The sequence below is a fragment of the Natrix helvetica genome, assembly GCF_964273705.1.
Source record: "Natrix helvetica genome assembly, chromosome: 4".
Classification (NCBI taxonomy): domain Eukaryota; kingdom Metazoa; phylum Chordata; class Lepidosauria; order Squamata; family Natricidae; genus Natrix; species Natrix helvetica.
In genome coordinates this window covers 98,300,482-98,310,047 of record NC_138550.1, presented here as the reverse complement: position 1 = coordinate 98,310,047, position 9,566 = coordinate 98,300,482, and positions in this window count along the sequence as shown.

Sequence of the window (9,566 nt, the reverse complement as noted above, 5' to 3'; positions counted from 1 at the left end):
TGATAACCCTGGGCAGCCTACAAATGTGAATAATAAATAGGTAACAGTTACACAACTGTAGAAAGTTAGCACCTACCCCTCTCCTAGAAGAATGAAATATGTTGAGAAATGTTAAAAAGGCAGAATATTATATTTCCCTGGATGAGAAATTGAGAAACATGCTCTTGGAAAGCAGCCCCCACCTTTCTTAATAGCCCACAGCAGACGTCAACACTTAAGAGATAAAGAGATAGATAGTTCTATTCATAAGCAAATACTTTAAGCCAAGATCCAAAAAAGATAGGATTAGTCCTCACTCAAGATCCAAACCAGGACAAGGCCATTAAGCCATAATAGGAATTGGCCAATACCTTTCAGAACACAAACCCCTTAATTGCATCATCTCAGTTGCACCACCCCCAGCAAACTTCAAGCAAACCTAGGAGCTCAGACAACCTATAGAGCCAGCTATGACCCCTACATAAACCCTACAACAGTCAATAGAATATGTGTTCTTGCACAGGAACAGGACGTTCAAGTTCAAAGCCCAAGTAAAGGTATAATCCCACCCACTCTCAACTCCATGTGTTCAGCTGCACCAGAACTACAAACATGTGCATCTACTTCATCAATGGACCCTCTTTCCAACCAGCCTCCAGCCTCCATTTTGTCTCCAGTGCCTTTCTCCTGGATTGGAACTGAACCAGATAGATATTTCTTCCCACACAACTATATTAAGTTCCTGGTGTCCACTGAGATTGGTTGTCTTCTTACAGAACTCTCCTTATCAAACTAGATAACATTATCAGCAAATCAAGTTCAGCAAACATTAAGAACCCAACAGGTCAATCCCGAGCTATATATATTCTTTTATTATTAGAGGATGATGAGATTTGGAATATTCACATTATAATGAATTGATACATTTGGGGGCGGGGGAGCTGAAAATGTTTGTCACGCAACAAAAACAGTTGACATTATAAAGCAAGTATAAAGCAAGTATTTGAGATAATTTCCAACAGATGCCCATGATTATGTGACAGAATGGTTACAGTGCTATTATAACTATAATTAAGAGCAATTATTATACACACAGTCCCTTGAAAACTATTTATTTAATTAGATTTCTTTCCTTATTTCCAAAGCTAACAAAGACAAGGAAAGAACCATATATACAGAATTACACATAAATTTGTTAGACATAATAAAATTGATATTTAATTTTTTTTAATCTTTAAGCTTCAGAGGAGCTTTGTTCCTTTCAAGATAAGAAATTAATATACCTCATCATAGTGAGGTGAACAAATTCACTTTTAAAGAGTATCAGAGGAAAAAGCATGCCGATCATACTAATATTTGCAAAAAAAAAAATCATACGAGGTATGTGGCAATAATCTAGTTTTTCATAGAATTAAAGACATAATAGGTTTTGGGATTAATATATAAATATTAAGATAAATAAATTAAAACCAACAATTAATTCAATCACTACTAATTTAAGTCGTCATGATTTTAGTGGAACTAGTTTCAGTAAAGTATTGTTTAACCCTCTAGTCCCGTGATGGCGAACCTATGGCACGCGTGCCACAAGTGGCACGTGGAGCCATTTGTCAGGGCACGCGAGGCACTGCCCTGTCAGCTGGCCAGCTGAATTCACCTTTTTAAAAGCTATTTTTCGCCTTCCCCAGGCTCCAGAGGCTTTATAGGAGCCTGGGGTGGTGGTTTAAAGCACTCCAAAGGCTTCAGGGAAGCCTCCGGACAGTCCCTGAAGCCTCCGGGGGATCGGGGGAGGCTCTTTTCGCCCTCCCCAGGCTCCTGTAAAGCCCTGGAGCCTGGGGAGGGCAAAAAAACCATGTAAAAATGGGGGGGTCGTGCGTTGTGTGCGCCTGCGCACTGGGGGGTCGCACGTTGCATTATGGGTGCGGCACGCCCGCACTCGAGCCCCCTGCGCTCCCCCCACTTGTGGCACGCGAGCCAAAAAAGGTTCGCCATCACTGCTCTAGTCTCTGTACTGCTGCATGTATTAACAAAATACTCTCCTCTGTAATGAAATATTGCTTATATCTCAGGGAATCAGGAAGACAAGGAAAAGCCTATTTTAATATTATCATCACTAAGGCACAAAAAAGCTGTAAGCAATTTCTTATTAAATATTTAAATCCTAGAAAAACAGAAGATTCAGAGTTTCAAAACATTATCAGCCTCACAGGCAAAGGGGAGGGGGGGGAAATTCCCTGCAACTTATCACACAGCTTTTAGCCCTCATTTTGAAAACCAGATGTAAAAGAAAAATTACAGCTGCTGACCACTATTATTAGAAACTACAAAAGCCACCATTTGTTGTATAAGTGAAATATATGGAACAGATAATAATAAATCAAAGGAGGCACTGAGATGGACAGTACTAATTTCAACATCTTCAATAAGCGGTCTCTTTTTTTTCCGGGTTGATCAACTATTTTTTGCCAAAGTAGCACATTGTATCACAGAAGAATAGTCCGATGTTGCACTCCTTCCAATGTTTCTATTTTCTGTGGTCTTTGAAAGAAATATATTTTCAAAGAGAATTGTGGCATTCACTGTTATGTGCATAATGTCCTTCGTCATCAGCAGCCATTCAGTGGTGTCCAACCTCAGCCATTCTATGGATCAGCACTCTCCATGTCCTTCTATCTCTCACCATCTCCTTCAGATCTGTCATGGTCATCCTTTATAACAGCGATGGCGAATCTTTTTTGGCTCGCATGCCACAAGTGGGGGGAGAGCAGGGGGGTCATGTGCAGGCATGCCGCACCCATAATGCAATGCGTGACCACCCCAGTGCGCATGCGCACACTACAGGAGCAACCCCTCCATTTTTGCATGCTTTTTTCGCCCTCCCCAGGCTCCAGACGCTTTATCGGAGCATGGAGATGGCGAAAACAGCCTCCCCCCCCCCCCCCGGGAAGACTTCCGGAGGCTTCAGAGACCTTCAGGAGGCTTCCCTGAAGGCTTCGGAGCGCTCAAAACGACCCTCCTCCGGTTTGCTCGGAGGGTCGTTTTAAGCGTTCCGAAGGCTTCAGGGAAGCCTCCTGACGGCCTCCGGGGGAGCGGGGGAGGCTCTTTTCATCCTCCCCAGGCTCCTATAAAGGCTCTGGAGCCTGGGGAGGGTGAAAAATGGCTTTTAAAAAGGGTGAAGTTAGCTGGCCAGCGCGCGCATGCGCGCTGGCCAGCTGACAGGGCAGCGCCTCGTGTGCCCTGACAAATGGCTCCGCATGCCACCTGTGGCACGGGTGCCATAGGTTTGCAATCACTGCTTTATAATGTCTACGGAGGCCCTTTCTCCTTTTTCTGCTGATCGTTCCCAGCATGATTGACTTTTTGAGTAAGTCCCTTCTCATGACATCACCAAAGTATGAAAGCCTCTGTTTGGCTTTCTTGGCTTCAAGTGAAATTTTTGATGAGGTTCGGTCTAAGACTTATTTGTGCAGTTTATGGTATACGTAATAGCCTCCTCCAGAACCCCAGTTCAAAGATGTCCACCCTTCTCCTGTATGCCTTTCTCAGAGTCCAGGTTTCACAGCCATAAGTAACAATTGGAAAAATTATTGCATTAACTAATCTGCATTAGTAAGGTGACCAACTTTTTTACAATGAAAAGGAGGACAAAACACATTCTATTGTCCAAAATGCTAAGGTGACCAACTTTTTTACAATGAAAAGGAGGACAAATAAATTGGAAAAAAATATCGTAAATAAAAGAAATATTTTATTCATTGCAACAATAATACACTAAAATATGAAATATGCATAATAAAAACATTTGCAACATTTTATCTTGTAATTATGCTTACATGCCTGTTAATTATTATTTAAATGAGTACTTTTTCATTGAATTAATATTTTTTGTCAATGTATCATCTTCTAACAATATATTGGAAATATCTGAACAAGAAATATCCTTCATATTGAATTTTACGGCAAGTGCTGCAGCTAGAGTATCAACATTCAAACTCGATTTCTCACTTGTCGAAAAATCATTGGCAATTGAAAAAAACTCTTTCAACTGCTGCATTAGTTCCAGGGCAGCACAACATAAATTGAACAAGTATAAATAAATGTTCACATGGAATATGTTCATTTTTGAAATGGCTGAAAATATCCACCCATATTTTATCAATTTCAACATGTTGATTTTCCCATTGTATTAATTTTTCAGAATTTAAATATACATTCAGTCTTCTAATTTCTTCAAAGAGACAATTGTTGTCTATTTTAATGTCTGGCATTTCTTTAGAAAAAACTCAACACAAGATTCAATACCTGTTCAATATACTTGCGATGAAGTAAAAAAAACACAATTAAAAACTGTTTAATAAAATACGTCACATAACACGCAACAGATTAGCCTTCAAATATCAAAAAGGAGGACATGTAGAAGGACACTTTTCAAGGGAGGACAGAACTTACAAAAGAAGGACTGTCCTCCCTAAAGGAGGATGGTTGGTCACCTTAGCATTAGTCCTCAGACAATGTTAAATCCGTAACAACTGTGAATGGTTTGTGATGATCTTCTTTTCTTAGTCAAGTTAAAGGAGAAATATTACAGAGAAATGGGGCAATTCACCTTTTAGTGACTAGGCAATTCATAATTCAAATGAGGCAATTCACCTTTTAGCGTTTTGAGTCATCTCTGTCCCCAAAATTCCAAGTCACAGAAATTATTGCTGATCTCCATTGAAAGGCCTACGACTCCTGCATGATAATTTGGCTTGGTGAATTCTATCTCCTGGCTAGGTTTGTCTTCCTACATATGTATACACGATATGCGTAATATCAATTTAATAACTTTTGTCATTGTTGCAATATTACACTGCCATGACACAAACTGTATTACCTTTGACTGTATATCATGATGGGACATGACCATATTTCTGTTAATTAGATTTACATCCCACCTTCATTTTGTACGCTGTTGTGCTGCTCCCAACTAATCACTGAGGAGGAACATCATGTATGTATGTAAAAGAATTAGAAGAGAAGAACTACTAAGAATTGGATGGCTTATAAATAAAATTTAAAAGAATGTGAAATATAGAGAAATAGAGGAAAAAGAAGAAAGCCAAGCAGGAAATAATCCAAGAAAGGGGTTAGATACCTATCCTAGCTGAGGACCTGGAAGAACAACTGAGTGTTAAATAGCTTGTAAAAAGTCAGAAGGATGGGAACACTACAAATCTCCAGGAGAAATATAATTCCAAAGGGCATGGGCCAAGAAGGTATGCTCCTCACGTTCTGTAAGAAGATTGTGCTTAAGGGATGGGATCTGAAGCATGTTGAATCTAGCTGACCTGATCAGATGGATAAAAATTTAAGGCAAGAGGCAGACCTACAAGTAATATCCCAGCTCTGGTATACAGAGCCTTATAGATGATAAACAGCCACATGAATTGTGCTCAGAAGCCAGTGGAAAACCAATATAGCTTACAAAGCTACAAAGACACATTAATATACTATGACACACCATTCACTGTTTGTACTACCGAATTCTGAACCAGCTTCCAAATGATCCTCAAGAGCAGCCCCATGTAGATCATATTACAGTAATCCAATCAAGAGGTGACCGAGGCATAAGTGACTTTCTGAAGATCCCTGAGTCCAGGTAAGAGTGCAAGTGGTACAAAAGGTATAGCTCCACAAAGACCTCTTGCTCAGAAATGCCACTTGTTCTTTGAGTAGAAGCTGTGAGTCCGAGAGATTAGCAACTAGTTTCACATGGTTAAGAACAACTGCATTAAAAGCTAGATGAAACCATGGAACCAGAGGGGACAAATAAAACCTATCCATCTTGTCAGGACTGAGCCTGAATCTTTCCTTACCATCCATGCTTGCATAGCTTCCAGTCACTGGGATATTGACAGAATCATTTGATCAGCCTAGAGTCAAGATGTATAATTGAGTATCATCAGTCTATTGAGGATACCTGATTCAAACAAAAAGGGGAGAGTTGGGCCCTGACAGCCCTCAAATAAAGATTGTGCGGGTGACCTCTTATCCCCTGTGAACAGCAAGTGAAACCAAACACAGAAAGACAAGGACCGCTGCAAAACAGTGCCTTCTACTTTCAATCTCCAAAACTGGCCCAATAGGATCCATAGTTGATTGAATCAAAAGCTGCTGAGATATCAAGGAGCATCCCTGGTTTGCTAAAGGTCATTGACAGGCATGATCAATGCTATCTCCATCCTGATCTCTGGCCTGAAACCCAACTGAAATGAGTCTAAAATATCTGCTTCCTTCAGGTTAGTCTGGAGCAGTAATTGTCAATGAAATGAAATCTGCAACTATTTACTATAGTTGATATTTTTGTATAAATACCGTACACTGTAAACAAATACAGAATTCTTCGGTTCAGGATGCCAATAAGACTCTAGGCCAGATACATCATTCCAACATTTCCTATGGGCTTCTGTTTTTCACCCCAGTCATATTCCAAGCCATACTGTTGGATCTCCAACTCCATATTTATTTTCCAGGGAAATCTTTTTTTGTGTGTGAAACTTTGCTGGTATCTGCTATCATCATTTTGGTTACTAATCTGCACTTAGAGGATGAGTTTGCTATTGGAAAAAAAAACCTAAAACAGATGGATGAAATAGATTTAATTTAGTAAGAATGGTTACCTGCATTACAATAAGGCACTACAGCATATATTTTATAGTGCTTCATTAAATCTTACCCGAGGTGTGTTCAAACCACTCGGGGTGAGTATTAATGGACCAATAAAAAAAACCCTGGGGCACCTTAGGGCTAAAATGCTATGGCTATGTAAGTTTAAATTAATTTTTAAAATAGATGCTAAAAACAATTTCCCCTCATATTTAATACATCTACCACTACTGAAAATTCAGAATAAAATATGAAGAGAAATAAGAAAAAAAACATGCAGAGTCTGTACCTTTTAATATATGACTTCTCCTTTTGATTGAAACTACAAACCTATGCACTTGTCTTCTCACATTGCCAAGATTTGATGCACAATTTCTGGGTCTCTTTTAAGGATTCTATTTGCATAGTTTTTATGTTGATTGCAAGTGGTTGTAGATATGGTTGGCACATGCCAGATACCTGGATAGTAGACTGGGCTAATTGTGATCTCAAAGCTCCTTCTGGTACTCTATGAGTACCAAACAAGGGTAGAGCCAAAATATATTCTGATTGCTCAACCACTAAATCACAAACACAACACAAAGTAAACAAGGGAAAGGGGGAAGATAATTTTTTTTATACTGTAGTGAGAATTACTGGAGCTTAAATTTCCAGGGATGCCTCCCATTGCCAACATATCCCTTGCCCATGCCTCCTGTATCAATGAATATTATTTAATAAATGGGAAACTATTGTATTGCAAAGTACCAGCCCCAAGCTTAAAATGTATTTCCAACAGTATTTCTACTCATAGGAAATAGTAAAAAAATTTCTCACCAAAGAGTAAAAAAAAATTAAATTTAAGCTTCTCCCCTTATGTCTTTGCATGCAACATCACAGCCAAAGTTCGCAGCCAACATCACAAAAGGGCGAAGTTTGAAGTGTGATACTGCATGTTTTTTCATTTGCTTCTCACCCCCTGTGGATGCCCATGCCTTGAGTTTAACATAGATTCCAGATGCATTCTTCACCCTTTGCTTTGTTTTCTTTCTGGAAGGTAAATATTTTGCATATGATCACATTACCTATGTAGCCATTTTATGAAAATGCTCCTGATATGTGCTCAGATTTTCAAATTACTATTATCATTAAGATATCATTATGATTTAGATTTAGAGGCTGCCCAACTCCAGAATGACACTGGTAGGCTTATTCTTTAAAAAAGTAAATAAAAGAAGAAGAAAAACCTGTGGATCTTCAGGAACAGGAACCAAGAATGACACAGTGGGTCTGCTCAAAGTAGTTTCTTAATTGCTCTTTCTTCCCCTAGACTAGACAGCAATCTTGCCAGACTAAAGTACATTCTGTATAACTATCAGATAAATCCTGTGTAAGTTTTAGAGAGGATCCCTCTGGGCCCCTTTTTGCATACCAATGACTCAAGGTTGATTTGTCTTTTAGCTCCTTGAGAAAACCCATCTCTCCTGCAAACCAGCATAAAATTCCATCACATCATTTGGCCAACCACATGCCATATACACCAGAGCTGGATTCCTACCCGTTCAGCCACTCGGTAGTAACTCAGCCAGCCATGTCCCCGAACCGGTTCTATCGGCGGTGGGATAGGTGGCGCCATCTTGTTTTTTGCTTATGCGCATGCGCAGAAGCAATTTTTACTACTACGCATGCGTGCATAGCAAATATCAAGCTGTATGTGCACGAAGCATGTCCCTGAGCGAACCAGCAGTAGAAGAAGCCAGAACCCGCCCCTGATATAGGACTTCATCAGCACCCTATACCAAGGCTTGTGAGGTCAGCCAAATGTTTAGAAACTTCCAGAACACCATGGAAGCTACATGAATCTCTCCCAGAGGGCAGGTGCCCCAACAGACAAAGCCCAGTAGCCTAGACTAAAGGTTGAGCATAGGCTCTAGCAGTGACGTGCAGTCAGGGGAGGCAGAGCTTCACCGCTCTCATCATGAAAAGAAAAAATAAATCTCCCCTTTTCTCTTTCATCTCTTTCTTGCGCGTGCAAGCAAAATAACTCAGGATCACGGTGGCGGGGACAGCAACTCCTTCCGCTGCGCTGCGGAGAAGAGCCACAGGAAGGAGGGGAATGAGACCACGTGTGCAGGAGGGTCCTCAGCGCCAGCCTCAGATCAGCAGAGCTGCGGTCCCCTTCATGTTGGCTCAGGAAGGAGGGGAATGGGACCACGTGTGCAGGGGAAGGGAACCGCGGCTCGAGCTGATCTGAGGCTGGCGCTGAGGAGCTTCCTGCACACATGGTCCCATTCCCCTCCTTCCTGTGGCTCTTCTCCGCAGTGCAGCAGAAGGAGTTGCTGTCCCCGCCACCGTGATCCTGGGGTATTTTGCTTGCTTGCTTGCAAAGATCAAAGTTGTCACAGTCCTCCCTTCATGATGATAATTTGATGACGTCACCAGCCTCACCAGCCATAAACCTCACCGCACGTCACTGGGCTCTAGTGTTTATAGAATATTGAGAACATAGTCAGTTTTCTCAAAATGGCTATTATTGAGGTTTGCCTACTCATAAAATGGTTGCTGGTCTTTCAAAATCCTATGCTCCACTGTAAGCTGATCTTGAATCTTTTTCTGGACAGACTCCCTTCCACAAAAAGAAAACTGGATTGCAGCTGCCAATAGCCATGCTTTAAATGTGTTTTCATATTTCTCACATAAAGTCCATCCTGTTTTCAGAGGTGCAGGTAGAGCAGAATGAAATATGCCTGTAGTTTTGCTTGCTTGCTTCCCATCTTACTGTATCCTATAAAAACATCCCACTGAGAGCAGTATTTCTAGGATAAGCACTTGGATTTATTTCATCCTATAAAAGCACAATTCATTAAACACTCTGATAAAAGTGGTCTATTTTAAACTAAGACAACTTTATCACAGTCATTTTAATTATTTAGCAACTCTTTCTTAAAGAAGTGCTTAAC